Source organism: Loxodonta africana, chromosome 10 (genome assembly GCF_030014295.1).
Source record: "Loxodonta africana isolate mLoxAfr1 chromosome 10, mLoxAfr1.hap2, whole genome shotgun sequence".
Classification (NCBI taxonomy): domain Eukaryota; kingdom Metazoa; phylum Chordata; class Mammalia; order Proboscidea; family Elephantidae; genus Loxodonta; species Loxodonta africana.
Window position 1 is genome coordinate 43,038,459 of NC_087351.1, and position 17,082 is coordinate 43,055,540.

At 38.4% G+C, this 17,082-nt stretch overlaps 1 protein-coding gene across 6 annotated transcripts in view; it reads right to left on the bottom strand.

Moving 5' to 3' along the window:
* STRN3 (striatin 3) overlaps nucleotides 1–17,082 on the bottom strand; it is a 111,045-nt gene that overhangs the window by 73,090 nt on the left and 20,873 nt on the right. Inside the window, exon 1 of one of the 6 annotated variants that reach the window (XM_064292374.1) lies at nucleotides 3,665–11,682. The exons of the other annotated variants lie outside the window; for them this stretch is intronic. The gene's annotated coding sequence lies outside the window, so the exon portion shown is untranslated. Of the gene's footprint in view, nucleotides 1–3,664; nucleotides 11,683–17,082 lie in introns of those variants that run through there. 6 annotated transcript variants of the gene reach the window in all.

Sequence of the window (17,082 nt, forward strand, 5' to 3'; positions counted from 1 at the left end):
AATATTCTAATTGTTTGGGGGCGGCACCACAAACGGCACCCATATAAGACAGCAAACTTAATGGATAAATGTCTGTTCTGACTGCTCCACTGACCAGCCATTCCTTCCCCACCCTCCAGCCCCATCCCTCTCCCTCTCCTTGGGCCTCCTTGTTTCCTGAGACATGACAATATTGAAATTGGGAGAGTTAGTAACCCTACAACAGCCTTTAAGTGTTCAAGCGAAAGGAAGAATCGCACATCTCTCTAAATAAAAAGCTAGAGATGGTTAAACTTAGTGAGGAAGCCATGTCAAAAGCTGAGACAGGCTGAAAGCTGGGCCTCACGCGCCAAACAGTTAACCAAGTTGTGAATGCAAAGGGAAAGTTCTTGAAGAAAATTAAAAGTGCTACTCCAGTGAACACACAAATGATAAGAAAGCAGAACAGCCTTAATTGCTGATATGGAGAAAGTTTTAGTGGTCTGGATAGAAGGTCAAAACAACCACAGCATGCCCTTAAGCCAAAGCCTAATCCAAAGCAAAGCCCTCTCTTCAATTCTGTGAAAGCTGCAGAAGAAAAGTTTGAAACTAGCCAGAGATCGGTTCAGGAAGTTTAAGGAAAGAAGCCGTATCTGTAACATAAAAGTGCAACGTGAAGTAGCAAGTACTGACGTAGAAGCTGCAGCGGGTTATGCGGAAGATCTAGCTCAGACAACTGATAAAGGCGGCTACACTGAACAATGGATTTTCAAGATGGACGCAACAGCCTTATACTAGAAGATGTCATCTAGGACTTTCACAGCTAGAGAGAAGTGGCTTCAAACCTTCAAAGAACAGGCTGACTCTCTTCTCAGGGAATAACCCAGCTGATGACCTCAAGTTGAAGCCAATGCTCATTTACCACTCTGAAAATCCCAGGGCCCTTAAGAATTATGCTGAATCTACTCTGCTTGTGCTCTATAAATTGAATAACAAAGCCTAGATAACAGCACATCTGTTTACAACATGGTTTACTGGATATTTTAAGCCCACTGTTGAGATTTACTCCTTAGGAAAAAAAAAAAAAAAAGATTCCTTTCAAAATATTACTTATTGACAGTGCACCTCGTCACCCAAGAGATCTCATGGAGATGTACAAGGAAATTAATGTTGTTTTCATGCCTGCTAACAAGACATCCATTCTGGAGCCCAGGGATCAAGGAGTAATTGCCACTTTCAAGTCTTATTATTTCAGAAATATATTTCAAAAGGCTATAGCTGCCATAGATAATGATTCCTCTGATGGGTCTGGGCAAAGTGAACTGGAAACCTTCTGGAAAGGATTCACCATTCTATATGCCATTAAGAACATTCATGATTCATGGAGGAGGTCAAAGTATCAACATTAACAGAAGTTTGGAAGAAGCTGATTTCAATGTTCATGGATGACTTTGAGGGGTTCGAGACTTGAGCGGAAGAAGTAACTGCAGGGAACAGCAAAAGAACTAGAATTAAAAGTGACTGAATTGCTGCAATCTCATAACAGATAAGGTGTTACTTCTTATGGACGAGCAAAAGAAAGTGGTTTCTTGAGATGGAAACTACTCCTGGTGAAGACACAGAGAACATTGTTGAAATGACAACAAAGGATTTAGAATATTACATAAACTTAGTTGATAAAGTAGCAGCAGGGCTTGAGAGGACTGACTCCAATTTTGAAAGAAGTTCTACTGTGGGTAATATGCTATTAAACAGCATCACATGCTACAGAGAAATCTTTCATGAAAGGAAGAGTCAATCGATGCAGCAAACTTCACTGTTGTCTTATTTTCAGAAATTGCCACAGCCACCCCAAACTTCAGCAACTACCACCCTGATCAGTCAGCAGCTATCAACATCGAGGCAAGACCCTCCATCAACAAAAAGGCTATGACTTGCTGAAGGCTCGGATGATGGTTAGCATCTTTTAGCAATATTTTTTAATTAAAGTATGTACATTTTTTTTAGACACAATGCTACTGCACACTTAATAGACTATAAAAAAAAACAGTGCAAACATAACTTTTATATGCACTGGGAAACCAAAAATAAATTCGTGTGACTCACTTCACCACGGTGGTCTGGAACCAAACCCGCAATCTCTCTGAGGTTATGCATTAACATATTACAGCACCAATTCAGAGTCTACGGAATAATAGACTGACACACCCCTAAGCTATATAGTCATCTCCCCTATGAGGCTAACTAGAAACATTCCAGCAACTTTAAAAGTTTTCCTGCTCTCTTGGTCAGGCTTCTTACTTATAAGATTGAAGTGTTGACAAGAACTTCCCCTCTTCTCCTCACCATCCTATTTGATGGCAAGCTGGGAATCCGAATTATGTCTAAGCTAAGGATAAATGAACTCGACCACTTACAATTTATATTATTTTATTGTAACAGGTAGGTATAATTTTTTTTTTTAATAAACTAAGTGGATATAGCTTTTATACACGTAAGCAATTTGGCTTTTATTATTTGTTTTTGCTTCCAGTAAGACTGATTCTTTGGGTTGAAGTCAATAACAAGAGAATGTTGACTAAACCAAAGATTACTGTCCTATCATAAAATAACACAGTAACAGCTTCCACAGCACTTTACCACCAGAGGAAAAAATTGTTCTTCTTGCCCTTGTTGGAGGGTAGACTTACGTTCCCCAGGCTAGTATATGTTATTTGAGAACATTTTTTTTTAACATGAAACATGTCAAATTTTTAGTATAAAGTAGGTTACAAACAATAATAAAAAAAATTTTACAAGCAGGTTTTCAAGAACAGCATCTTAGATTCACATATTACTGTTCCTCTTAAAACTTAAAGCACTTTCATTACTCAACAATTAAAGCAATTAATGATCAAGTAAGCTATTTAAAATCACTAAGAATCTTGAGATTAAAATTAATGAGAGAAAAAGACAGCTCTTTAGCATGATTTTCACTAGTACAGATCCACATTTCTTTACTGAAATCCTTCAGGCCAGGTGTGTTCTGGAAATTATTATTAGAGTGAGTACATTCCATTTAAGGCTCTAACCAGAAACTAACCAGAAGGTTAGCGGTTTGAATCCAACCAGCAGTGCCACAAAAGGCCTGAAGATCTGCTTCCGTACGATTATAGTCATTGACAACCCTATAAAGTACAGTCCTACCCTGAAACACGTGGGGTCACCATGAGTTGCAATCAACTAGACAGCAACAGGTTTGGTATTTGTTTTGTTTTATAGACCATGTATTACATAACACTTCACGCAAGGCAAACTGAGGCAGCACTCTCACCACACACATTCATATTTTTCTACAAACTATGAGTATTCACTAAGTGAAATAGAGTATAAATAGCCTCATGTTACTTCAAGTCAGGTTTCTACCACCAAATGATTAACAAAAGCCTTTTGATTTTCAGAACTCTTGGATTCCAGAATTGTAAATGAGGAAGAAGAGAAGCAATAAATATTTGTCAAGTATTCTATGCATCAAATACAGTTTTAAGTATTAAGTGTATTTACTCCTTGTGATGATCCTATGAATTGGTATTCTTTTCCCCACTTTACAGAAGACTCAAGTAAGGTACAAAGAGGTTAAATAACTTGCCCAACATCACAGCAACGGAAGCTCTAAGATTTGAACCCAGGCAGTCTCACCCTAGAGCAAGCATGTTCTCCTACTCACCAAATTCTAAACTATTAAGCTGCTCCACAGAATGGGGAGATGAAATCAGCTAGAGAGGTAAGGCAGGTGTATCATGGTTGACGATCTCAAAATGCCACCATTATACCTCCCACACCTGAAGTAGATATCAGTAACTTTGCCTGCGAGTTAGAATAAAATCTTAACACAACTCAGGCTCCGGGCAGCCAGGACAAAACTACCTGAAGTGACAAACAAGATGAAAAATAATTGTCAATCGAATTTCATACTGAAAAAACTGAAACAGTAAACCAAACCTGCTGCCCTTGTTTTGTCATTGGTTTAGAGAAATGCTACTAGAATATAAGCTCCATAAAAATATGAATTTCGTCTTTTATTTACTGATATATCTCCATTACCCAAAACATTGCCTGGCATACGGTAAAAATTCAATAAATATGTGCTGATGAACAGGTGAGTGAAGTCTGAGTTTTCTCAACTGTAAAATATGGGCATGACCATTATGTGCACAATTGCCTGCAGAAAACTCTCAAACCGGGAACTACTTAGCCTTCATCTATGATAAATGGTTCTACTTTAAAATAATGCAAAAACGTTTTTCACATTCATAAAGGAAGAATTCACTTTGTTCAAATAAGTGTGTGTGTGATTCCAAAGATCTTATTAATCTAATCTATGTTTAATTCAGTACATTAATGGTCAAAATTAAGGGAATACTTAAGATATTTAAGAATCTAAAGATGAAAAAGCTGAAATAACACTAAATTTAGGAGTCTTAGGTATTTATGCTTACATTTATTGCTACAATACTAAATTCAGCCAATGTACAGTTACTTAACCTAAATATTTTAATTTCCATTAAAAAAAAAACTGAACACAATCCCCATTTAACTAACATTAAGAAAGTCAGTGAAGGAAACAATAATGCCCTTTGGAAGTTCCCTTTGACAGCTCAAGTAGACACTATTGTTGGTTGCCCTCAAGCAATTCCAACTCATGGTCAACTCATGGGACCCCATGTATGCACAGCAGCATTGCTCCATAAGGTTTTCAAGGCTGTGATCTTTCAGAAGAATATTGCACTAGGCCTGTCTTTCGAGGCACCTCTCAGTGGGTTCAAGCTGCCAATCTTTTGGCTAGTATTCCAGTGTTCAATCCTTTGCATCACACAGGAAAATCTCAAGTAAACACTATTACTTATCAATTAAAAGTTTCTGCAAAATAAGATGTTCTGATTTGGCCCACAGGCACCAAAGCTGCTAGTACAAAAAATACTCCAGACTTCAGCTTTCTGGATTCAGTAACATCTTCCCACAAGGAAGGCCTATAGTTTAAATTTACTTGTTTTCATGAAGAATTCTTGATAAGAACTAAAACTTAACTGTTAGTAAGCCACTTATCTTTTCAAGAGGTTGTTGTTGTTGTTGTCAGGTGCTGTCCCGTCGGTTCCGACTCATAGCGACCCTATGCACAACAGAACGAAACACTGCCCGGTCCTGCACCATCCTTTCAATCGTTGTTATGCTTGAGCTCATTGTTGCAGCCACTGTGTCAACCCACCTCGTTGAGGGTCTTCCTCTTTTCCGCTGACCCTGTACTCTGCCAAGCATGATGTCCTTCTCCAGGGACTGATCCCTCCTGACAACATGTCCAAAGTATGTAAGACTCATTCTCGCCATTCTTGCCTCCAAGGAGCATTCTGGCTGCACTTCTTCCAAGACAGGCTTGTTTGTTCTTTTGGCAGTCCATGGTATATTCAATATTCTTCGCCAACACCACAATTCAAAGGCATCAACTCTTCTTTGGTCTTCCTTACTCACTGTCCAGCTTTCACATGCATATGATTGAAAATACCATGGCTTGGGACCACCCCCCCCCTCCACGTGTCTGTCTGTCAAGAGGAAAAGCTTGTAAATATGTCAGAAAAGCTATTACATTACTATCAGCTCATGATTATGTGCCATCATGTTGACTTTCAACTCATACCGGCCCCCTGTGACAGAGTACAACTGCCCCACAGGGTTTTCTATACTATAATCTGTACAGGGGCCGATCGTAAGGTCTTTCTCCCACAGAGCTGCTGTGTGGATTTGAACCACCAACCTTTTGCTCAATAGCCAAGTGCTTAACCAAAGCCACTCATAACTATAACAATTATAAACAGGGTACACTGCTTACATAAATTTGACATTAGGAAGTCTAACAGCTTAACTGGAGTCTTTGGGTGGTACAAACAGTTGACACACTCAGCTGCTAAAAGGATGGCAGTTTGAGCCCACTCAGAGGCACCTAAGAAGAAAGACTTGGCAATCTACTTCCCAAAAATCAGTCACTGAAGACCCAATGGAGCACAGTTCTACTCCAACACACACAGGGTTGCCATGAGTTGGAATCAACTCAATGGCAATTGATTTGCCTTTTTTTTTTTAATAGGTTAATTTATCGTACCTCTTTAAAAAGTAAGGGATACTTAATGATTCGAGTAGATGAATGACAGGTATACAGAAATTCCCAGAATGTTTCTTTTAACTATCTTAAACTCTTTAAAACTGGAATTCGATGTCTTTATCAAAGATTCTATAGAACTTTGATCAAAAGACTTTTGGAGTCACTGAGGCTAGATGAACCCCCAAAACTATTGCTCTGAGACAATCTTTAAACCTTAAACCAAAAATATCCTCTGAAGTCTTCTTCAAACCAAACAACAGTGTAGCTTAATCAATAAAGAATCTCTGCCTTCAGCACTGTGCTCTTTTAAAGAACTATCTACAGGGAATCAAATTGACAATGGCAATTTAGAAGGTTAGACAGGAAACTTAGATGGGGTGGATTTGGAAAAGGAGGGTGAGAAAGGTTGCACAACTGGAAGAATGTTTATGAAGAACCCTTTTGGATGTTCTCAAACAAACACAAAAGCAGAAATTAAGTATCTCATTACCTAGCTTTCAGAGAGTATCAACATTTCAATTATCTTGTTTCTTCTTACCCCTCCCTCTTTTTTCCTGCTGGTATATATTAAAGCAATTTGAGAACATCTTATTTCACCCATAAATACTTCAATGTGCATCACTAACAAATAAGGACATCTTATTTACATTACCAAAATGCAATTATCACATCTAACAAATTAGCAATCGTTCTTTAATATTATAAAATAGCTAGTCCATATTTCTAGTTGCCCAACTGTCTCATAAATATGTTTTTACAAATAGTTTTTTCAAATCAGGGTCCAAAAAAGGTTCATGCTGCATTTGGTTATGTCTCTTAAGTTTAAAGAATCTTAGAGAGAGAATTGTTTATAGGTTAAAACAAAAAAAGTAACATAGAAAATATAATGCTGATCAAAAAACAAACAAAAGAATCTAGAAATGCTACAGACACTGTGTAAAACAGTTAGTAGATCCTTAAAAATTGAGCATAGAACTACCACATGACCCAGCAATCCCAATCCTAGATATGTAGTAGTAATAAAGGCAAGAAATGCAAGGAGAAACCTGTACACCAGTGTTCATCACAGCACTTTCCACCATCGCCAAAAGGTGGAAACAACAGAAATATCCACCAACAGATGAATGGATAAACATAGTGCAGTACATACACAAAGTGGAATATTACTCAGCCATAAAGAAAAATGAAGTCCTGATATTTGCCAAAACATGGATGAGCTAAATAAGTCAATCACAAATGGACAAATAATTATATGATCTCACTTATATGAAATACGCAAATATATAGATTTTTATACCAAAGATAAATACACAAAGATTAGTAGTAGTTATTAAGGGTGGGAGAGTTTTTGCTTAGGAGGCATTCAGTTTATGTTAATGGTGGTAGAATGATTTGAAAAAAGATAAGAGAAAATGGTTGTGTAACCTGAAGAATAATATAGTCAGTATTAACGAACTGTTCAGGTAGAAATTGTTGAGATGAAGTTTATTTTGTTGCATACATTTTCACCACAATAAAATGAAAAAAAAAATCTAGACAAAAAAGGACTTACTGTAAAATTCCAATTTTAAAGTGCAAAACAGGTAAAAGTAATCTGCGATGACAGAAGTCAGAACAGTAGTTACTTTGAGGAGGAAGGCTAACTAGATGAAAATAAGATTGAGATTTCTGGTGTGCTAGTAAAAATCTATGTTTTGATTTGAGTGGTAGTTACACAGGCGTACAAATTTGTAGAAACTCATCAAGTAATGCGCTTAAGGTTATTTTACAAAATGTATGTTATACCTCAATTTAAAGTTCAGAGGAAAATATATTAAAAATCTCTCTCTCACATACACACATACCCTCCAAGTCCAAAATACCAATAGTGGTTATCTCTGAGGGGTGAGATAAGTGATTTTCACTTTCCCCCCTAGGTTTTTCTATAGGTCCCCCACAATTAAAAGTAGGATATTTTGAAAATAAGAATATTGCCATCACTGGGGTCTTAAAAACCTGGGGGCAGCCAAGATACATCTATTGGTCCCACTCCGGCTCGAGCGAGAGAAAACGAAGAAAACCAAAAACACAAGAGAAAGATTAGTCCAAAGGACTAATGGATCACAACATCTACCGAACTGAGCCTAGCACAACTAGATGAGGCCCGGCTACCACCACCGACTGCTCTGACACGGATCACAACAGAGGATCCCGGGGAGAGCTAGAGAAAAACGTAGAACGAGATTCAAATTCGCAAGAAAAAAAAAAGACCATACTTGCTATCTGACAGAGGCTGGAGAAACCCCAAGCGTATGGCCCCCAGACACCCTTTTAACTCATCTGAAGTCGTCCTGCGGTTTACCCTTCAGCCAGAGATTAGATAGGTCTACAGGGGAAACGGAAACCCTGGTGGCATAGTGGTTAAGTGCTACAGCTGCTAACCAAAAGGTCAGCAATTCAAATCTACCAGGTGCTCCTTGGAAACTCTATGGGGCAGTTCCATCCTGTCCTACAGGGTCACTAGTTGTCAGAATCAACTCAACAGCAATGGGTTTGGTTTAACAGGTTTTATAGGGCAAGCAATAAGACACATGAGAAACGTGCTTCGTAGTACAATCATGTATATAAAACTAAACACGGAACCCAGAGTGGAGAAGAGGAGAGCACTGACGTATCACAGGGTTGGCAACCAATGTCACAAAACAATTTTGCGTATTAATTGTTTAATGAGAAACTAATTGCTCTGTAAACTTTCACCTGAAACACAATTTAAAAAATTAAAAAATATTCCACCAATCTTTACATTTCCTCTAAATAAAGAAACCTTACATTTCTTCCATACTATTTGTCCTCTTGCTCTAACATTTCAAGTTGTAGATGGCTCTGCTTAAAATCCAACTTTTGGTCCATGGCAAAAGGGAAATAAAGAACCAGCCAGTACTTATTAGTTCCAGACCACTCCCAACCCTGGAAACCCTTAAAATGGAAGTGCCTGGACTGTCAACACTCCTAAGGGACTTATAAACTCTGAAGAAATGCAGAGCTTATGTTATACCTAGCATGTGCAGATGTAACTTCCCCCAACACACTTGTCTAGGCACTAAGAATAAACACACATATAATTTTTCAAATACCTGTATAAACACAGTTCAAAGGAGGTTACAGGCTAATACTAGAACTTTTTTTTTTTTTTATCACCAAATTTAGAAATCACTTTCAAATTATCTTCCTTCTTTTAGCTCTCCCACATTTCACCCACGCCACTCCTTTAAATCAGTCTTTCACTCTTACTGGGAATAACTTTAGAAAAGAATAAGGGCAGCAGACCCATACTCTGAAGTAACTTAGCCAGTGGATGCTACATAAATGTTTATTTCCATATTTTAGTAAATGGAAGTAAACATTTCAATGATAAATGAAGATTGTTATACATGCTAACCCTTTTTCCTCTGGCTACACCAAAAAGTTGGAACGGGAAAACAACAAAATACAGTGAAATTTGTGAAAGCCTGAACTTGTGTAAGGCGGAAACATGTCAGAGACCGAAAACTTGAAACTAAAACAGGTTAGGATTCTCAGTACAGAGCACTAGTAAGCAGCCTGTCAAAGGCAGAAAACTTTCAAGACCTGGAAAAACAAGGCAGTCCTGTCGAATTGCGGCTTTCACAGGTTTCACTGCACATTCGGTAAATACACACTGAGCAGCCAGATGTGCCTACTTATCTATAAGAATGAATCACAACTCCCACTAAAATGTCTGAATGTGAATGAACGGTTTGTACAACTCCATCAAACTTTTTGAAGGTGGTCTTAAAAATGTCTATTTTAAAAATTGATTCAATTTAAGATCCCTCCCCAAATTGTCAAAAACTTTTAAGATGTGAAAATAGCAAGAATCTACCACTTCAATTCCTTATACTAAATAAGAACCTCCTCCCCGCAAGACACTCAATCACTCACACATCCTATTTTCAACACAGCAGCGAGTGTGCTCCTACCTGACAAAATTCAGATCATGCCACTCCACTGCTCAAAACCCAGCAATGGCTGTTCATCTCCCTCAGAATAAATGCCTAAGTCCTCATAACAGCATAAGGTCCTAATCATCTAGTCCTTCTTACAATTCAGATCCCCCTTTTCATTACTCTCCCCCTACTTCGCTCTACCTCAGCCACGCTAGTCATCTTGTAAACTTTCTGAACACCTGATTACTTTGGGGCCTTTGCACTGTTCGCTCTGCCAGTGGGTTCTTCCCCCAAATGTCCACATAACCCCCTTACTGAATCTTTGCTCAAATGTCTTCTCAATGACCTCCTAATATTTACATGTTATTTTTATTCTTACTTCAACCTATGCAAACATAAACCTAGAAATAAACTTCTTATGTATAAAAATCTTACATAAACCTAACACCAAATAAACTAAAAAGAAAATACAAAACTTTCAAACAAAATTTAGTTTAAAAGGATGGATGATGTAGTTTTGTTGAATTTAAATTTCTGCTCACAACATGAAAATGGTACTGACTGCTCCACCATAAGATTCTGTTATGTGGGAATGCTTGAACTTCTGAATACCTCACTTAAGATAAGGCAGGCAATTTTTCTCAGTTTTACATTACTATAAAACATTAGTTCCGCAGGCTTGAAAATCATTTGATCTCTACCTGACTCAAAAGCATCGTATTAAGACTGCCTCTATTCTTTTCTTTAATATTAGTCCCAAACATTATTACTTGGCACCACCACAAACATAAATGCAAATTCTGGCCCCAAAGTCAAGTGGCAGTATTCAAATGATGATCCAGGCGATGAAGAACATATTTTAAACGATCTATCACTGTGATTAAAATCCTAAAATTTTAAATTCTAGAGCACTTCAGACCTCATTTGAAAATCGTATGTTCACTGTACACACACACACACACAGTGGGGCAGTTCTGCTCTGTCCTATAGGGTCGCTATGAGTTGGAATCGCTGGGTTATGTTCATTAACAATGGAGTCCCCAACGCTAGCAAGCGGCCATCTAAGATGCATCAATTGGTCTCAACCCACCTGGGGCAAAGGAGAATGAAGAACACCAAAGACACGAGGTAATCATGAGCCCAAGAGGCAGAAAGGGCCACATAAAGTAGAGACTACATCAGCCTGAGACCAGAAGATGGTGCCTGGATACAACTGATGACTCTCCTGACAGGGAACACAACAGGGAACCCCTTAGGGAGCAGAAGAGCTGTGGGATGCTGACCCCAAATTCTTGTAAAAAGACCAGACTTAATGGTCTGACTGAGACTAGAAGGACCCCGGAGGCCATGGTCCCCAGACCTTCTGTTAGCCCAAGACAGAAACCATACCCAAAGCCAACTCTTCAGACAGCGACTGGACTGTACTATGGAATAGAGAATGATACTGGTGAATGAGCTTCTTGGATCAAGTAGACCCATGAGCCTATGTTGGCATCTCCTGTCTGGAGGGGAGATGAGAAGGTAGGGGGGGTCAGAAGCTGGCCGAACGGACACGAAAAGGGAGAGCGGAGGGAAGGAGTGTGCTGTCTCATTAGGGGGAAAGCAAGGTGTTTATAAATTTTTGTATGAGAATCCAACTTGATTTGTAAACTTTCCCTTAAAGCACAGTAAAAAAAAAAAAAAAAAAGTGGAGTTTCCATTACCTGAAAACCCACACTCATACGGAAGTCTCCAAAGCTAACTGGGGAATCACCTTCCAGGAAGGTTAAAAATAAACCAGATTCATCTGTCCAAAATAATTCCAGGAGTGATGAAAATGATATATTCTGGAAGATAACTTTGTTTTTTATTATTGAAGGGCCTGCATACTATCTAACACTATCCCCAGGAATAACAAGATGATTTTAAAGCCATAAAAACATTAAAAAAAAAAAAAAAAACCTTGCCTCATTTCAGGGCCATAAAACTCTCAGAAATTAAGAAATGCATTAAGTGAAGGTATAGGCTGGGACTTTGAAGACCTACAATCTAATCCTTACTTGTCAAAACCAGCTTTATAACCTTTCCTTCTCAGCTTCCTCATCTGTCAAATTACAGTGCTGAATTAGATGCCTTTTAAGATCTATTAACTATAAATTTCAACCTCTATGATTAGCATTTCTGGCACTAAAATGGTTAACTGATTATTTAAACACATCAAAACCAAAACAGCTCAGTTTTTCAAAAATGCCTTAGGAAAAACTGTCTCCATCTTATTATCAGGAAAAATGTATAAAGCTCAAGAGAACATGATTTTATAGCTTTCTCATGAGAAAAACTAATTCATTAAAGAAAAAAATTATAATTAGAAGAACTCACACGAGGCTATATACATAGCGAACACTGTGATGTGCTGTCCGGATCGCCCTTCAGGAATGAAGATTTATGATCCAGCTTCTGAGAGTGCTGCTGGAAAAAAGCCCTCAGCTGTCAGTCCTCTTCAGAGACTGCCTCAGCTGAAGACAGCTGCCTTCCCAAGTGGCTCTCATCCAATGACTCATCAAAACAGGGGCAAAAGGGTCCAGCCCCTAACCCCAATTAGGGACAACTCTGAAGGCCTATCCCAGCTTTGGAGTGCATCATGGGGTCAACCGAGGCTTTTGTTGACGCTGCACTACAGCCCAATTTATAGAGATAAATGGGTTAATCCATTCTGCTTCCTTTCCTTTCATTTCACAGATGTTGATGCCAACAGCACTCCCTAATAAACTTCCTGCGTGCAAATCGTCACCTCAAAATCACTTCCCTAGGGACCTAATCTGCCACAATTAATAATAGAAATCGTTTGAGAAAGCAAGCTCTAAAATAGAGTTTTTGAGTTGGATCACAATCCACCTGGTCACTCAGCTGGCAATGGGAATCCCATCACTGGTGGTAAGTGGAACAAAGAGCCCCTATCACAAAGTGGCTATGCAATTGTTTAAACTTTTATTGGTGGTAAACTGGGTAGTTTTCAGTGGAAGGGAATACAGAAGTCGACAAACATCTTCTATAAAGGGCCAGATAATAACCTACTTGGCCTTTGAACCAGGATGTAGTCTTCGTTGTTCTGGTTTTGGTTTTTTCACAGTCCTTTAAGAATAGGATCATACAAAACAGGCAGGCCCAGAGGTGGTTTTGACATGCTAGTCATAGTTTGCCGACCCCTGCGTATTTGAAGGTTCAATATATCAGACTTTTGGGAAATATGTGGAAAACAGTAATTATAAGGACAATGAAACTGAGTGGTTGTTGCTAATGGCAATTGAACCTCTGGGAAAAAATACAACAAAAGGCTGAAAATGAATAATCAGCAACTAAACGCTAAATGTGAAAGCCAGTTTGCTTCCTTGGTAGCTTAAAAAGACACTCTCACCTCCAGCAGCAGGAAGACACAATAGGCTAAGGCCCAAGCCCAAAACCTAACCATAAGAGCAGCACAGCTCCAAAGAAAGTGAAACGCTCAACTTGGACAAGTGTGCTATGCCAAGCTTAGGGCCCTGGACAGAAAAGAACCAGGAGCCTAAAATTTGGAGTGGAAATATGGGTTGATTAACCTGAAAATATCCAATCCCCAAACCAAACCAAACCCACCCACTGCCATCAAGTCGATTCCAACTCGTAACGACCCTACAGAACAGAGCAGAACTGCCCCAGAGGATTTCCAAGGCTGTAAATCCTTCTAGAAGCAGACTGTCACGTCTTTCTCCCAGGGAGCAGCTGGTAGATTTGACCCACTAGCCTTCTGGTTAGCAGCTGAGCACTTAACCACTGCGCCACCAGGGCTCCCTTCCAATTTCCAAGTCCTCTGGAATCCTCTGAGCTTGCGGAAGGAACCATATTTCCTTATTAAAAGCTAGTGTTGCTTCTCATCCTTGCTTTAAGACAATGAAGGGAAGTAATATCTGCAACACTGGCAAAGTAAAGACCTCAGAAATTCGCTCCTCCATAAAAATCAACAAAACCACTGGCAAAAATTGTCAGAATCAACTTCTCCAGAACTCTGGAAATTAACCAAAGGCTTGCCGCGATCTGGGGAATGTTTATTCGATAAATATGGCTGAAGCTCAGTAAAAACAAGAGTTTTGTGGCATTTTAATTTGACCTATTCCCATTGCCCCTTTTCCAAACTCTGCAGTAACTGTGAAAACCAACAGTTCACAATCACAGTGAAAACCCAGCGGCCTGGCAGTCACTGAAGCGGGCAGAATCAGGTTGCATCTCCTTCAATGCCCCATTCCCAGAGAATTTTCATTATTTGAAGTGTCCGGTGGTTCTCTGAAAAACTACACCAGAAAAACTGCCAACTCAAACCTCACCCAGTGCAACAGCCTTTGCCCTGGGTGTCTGTTGAAAAAGCAACTGCCTAACATCATGGCTGCCTGGAGTAACGGATAACATCTGGGGCAAACAACAGGCTAATCAAAAGTTTAAAATGGTATGTCCAGAGGGAGCTTTGAAAAGACTCTACATACTACTGGCAATCTACAAGGCCATGCTCATGTGCAGGGCTGTAGGCATGCTCAGGAAAAACCTAAGACCGTACACTCTTACCTCTGGCTAACCTTAAGGCTCTGCACAAACAGAAAGTAAAAGCTGAGGCAGAGTTGTAAACACACACAAAGCCCTTTGCAAAGGCTGGGAGACTTAAGATTCTAGGCATCCAAAGAATTCAACACCCCAATTATTAGCTTAACCACCAAGCTAACTGAGCAGAGACTTCAGTGACCACACACAACAAAAAACACAGACTTTACAGAATTGATTAAGAACAGTCACTGAACAAATAACAAACAGTAACAATAAAAAAATTCTGGGGAGGGAAGAGAATCTGATTTCCAGAGTTGCCAAGCTGTATTATTTAAAATGTCCAGTTTTCAACAAAACATAATGAGACACACAAAGAAACAAGAAAATACACAGGGAAAAAAAGCAGTCATAAACTGCCTGAGGAAGCCAGTTGAACTTAGTCAACCAAGTCTTTAAATCAGCTATTTTAAATATGTTCAAAGAATTAAGGGAAATCATGTTTAAAGAACTAAAGGAAAGTATGAGAACGATGCCTTGTCAAGTAGACAATGTGAAAAAAGAGATACAAAATGTTTAAAAAAAAAATAAAAAAAGAAGAAGAAAGAAAAGGACCACACAGAAATTCTGGAGTTGAAAAGCAGAAACTAAAATGAAAATTTTACTAGAGAGGTTCAACACCTGATATGAATAGGCAGAAGAAAAGAACCAGCAAATTGGAAGACAAGTAAATTGAGATTAGCCACTCTGAGAAATGGAAAGAACGAAGCAAAATGAACAGAGCCTCAAGGAGCTGTGGCACATTATCAAATGTACTAAAATAAGCATAATAGAAGTCACAGAAGGAGAGGCTAGAAAGGTACAAACACATGTGAAGAAATAAAGGCCAAAAACTTCTCAAATTTGATGAAAACCTTAATCTATACATCCAAGAAGCTCAATGAACTCTAAGTGGGATAAACTCAAAGAGATCCACACTGTGACACATTATAATCAAACTATCAAAAGCCTATGAAAAGGAGAAAATCTTGAAAGCATCATGAGAGAAGTGACTCATCATATACAACGGATTGCCTAAGAAGATTAACAGCTGATTCTCATGAGAAACTATGGAGGCAATAGAATGATTTATTCCAAGGGCATATCTACCAAAACTATCCTTCAAAAATGAAGATGAAACCAGAAGAACTGGATGGTGCCCCCACTAAACATTTTGATCAAAGATTCTATAGAAGAATCCTGATGAAGAAAGAAAATGAAGAATGGAGTTTCAAATTCTCATGGAATCTAGACTTTCTAGAGCCACTGAGGCTGGATAAACCACCAAAACTACTGCCCTGAGATAACCTTTAAACCTTAAACCAAAAATATCCCCAGAAGTCTTCCCTAAACCAAACGATAGTTTAGCTTAATTTGTAAAGGATGTCTGCCTTGAGAGCATGGTGCCCTTTCAAGATCTATCTATATGGGACCAAATTGAAAACAGCAACTTAAAAGATTAGATGGGGGCAATAAGTATATGTTAATGAGGAAGGATTCAGAAAACGAAGGTGAAGATGGTTGCACAACTTGAAGAATGTAATCAGTGTGAACTGTACATGTAGAAACTGCTGACTTAGTGTATACTCTGCTGTGTATGTTCTCAACAAAATAAAATTTAAAAATGAAGGTGAAATTAAGAAATTCTGAGATAAACAAAAACGGAGAGAATTTGTTGCTAACCAACTTGGCCTACAATAAATACTAAAGATGGTCCTTACAGTCAAATGAAAGAACACTAGACTATAAATCAAATCCACATGAAAAAAAGCACTGGTAAAAGTAACTTTATAGACAAATATAAGTAACAGTATAAATATATTTTTGTTTGTAACTCTTTTTCTTTTATCTGATTTAAAAAAACAACTGTATAAAGCAATACAAAATCTATACTGGTGGGTACACAATCTATAAAGATAGAGTTTGTAGTACAATAACAGCACAAATGCAGGGGACAGATTGAAGCTTTGAAGGAGCAAAGGTTTTGTATACTACTGTAATTAAGTTGGTATTAATGCAAACCAGAGAAATTAAGATGTTAATTCACTTATTGTTTGTAAAACAAAAACAATAAAAATAGTAGTCTAGAAAATACCTACTTAACATAAATGAAGGCAGTTATTGCAGGAGAGAAAAAAGACCTAAGACATGCAGAAAACAAGTAACAAAGAGGCAAATATAAATCCTACCTTATCAGTAATTATGTTAAATATAAATGGATTAAATATTCCAATTAAAGGGCAGAGACCCACAGACTTTTTTTTTTCCCAAATGATCCCACTATATGCTATCTACAAGAGCCAAACTTTATATTTGCCCAAGTGTGGTTTACTGATGAATAAAAAACTTGGGATCTTCGTTTCCTAGGACTGCTGTAATAAAGTATCAGAAACTGTGTGGTTTCAAACAACAGTATTTTATTCTCTGTTCTAGGCAGCAGAAGTCCAAAATCAAGATGTCAGC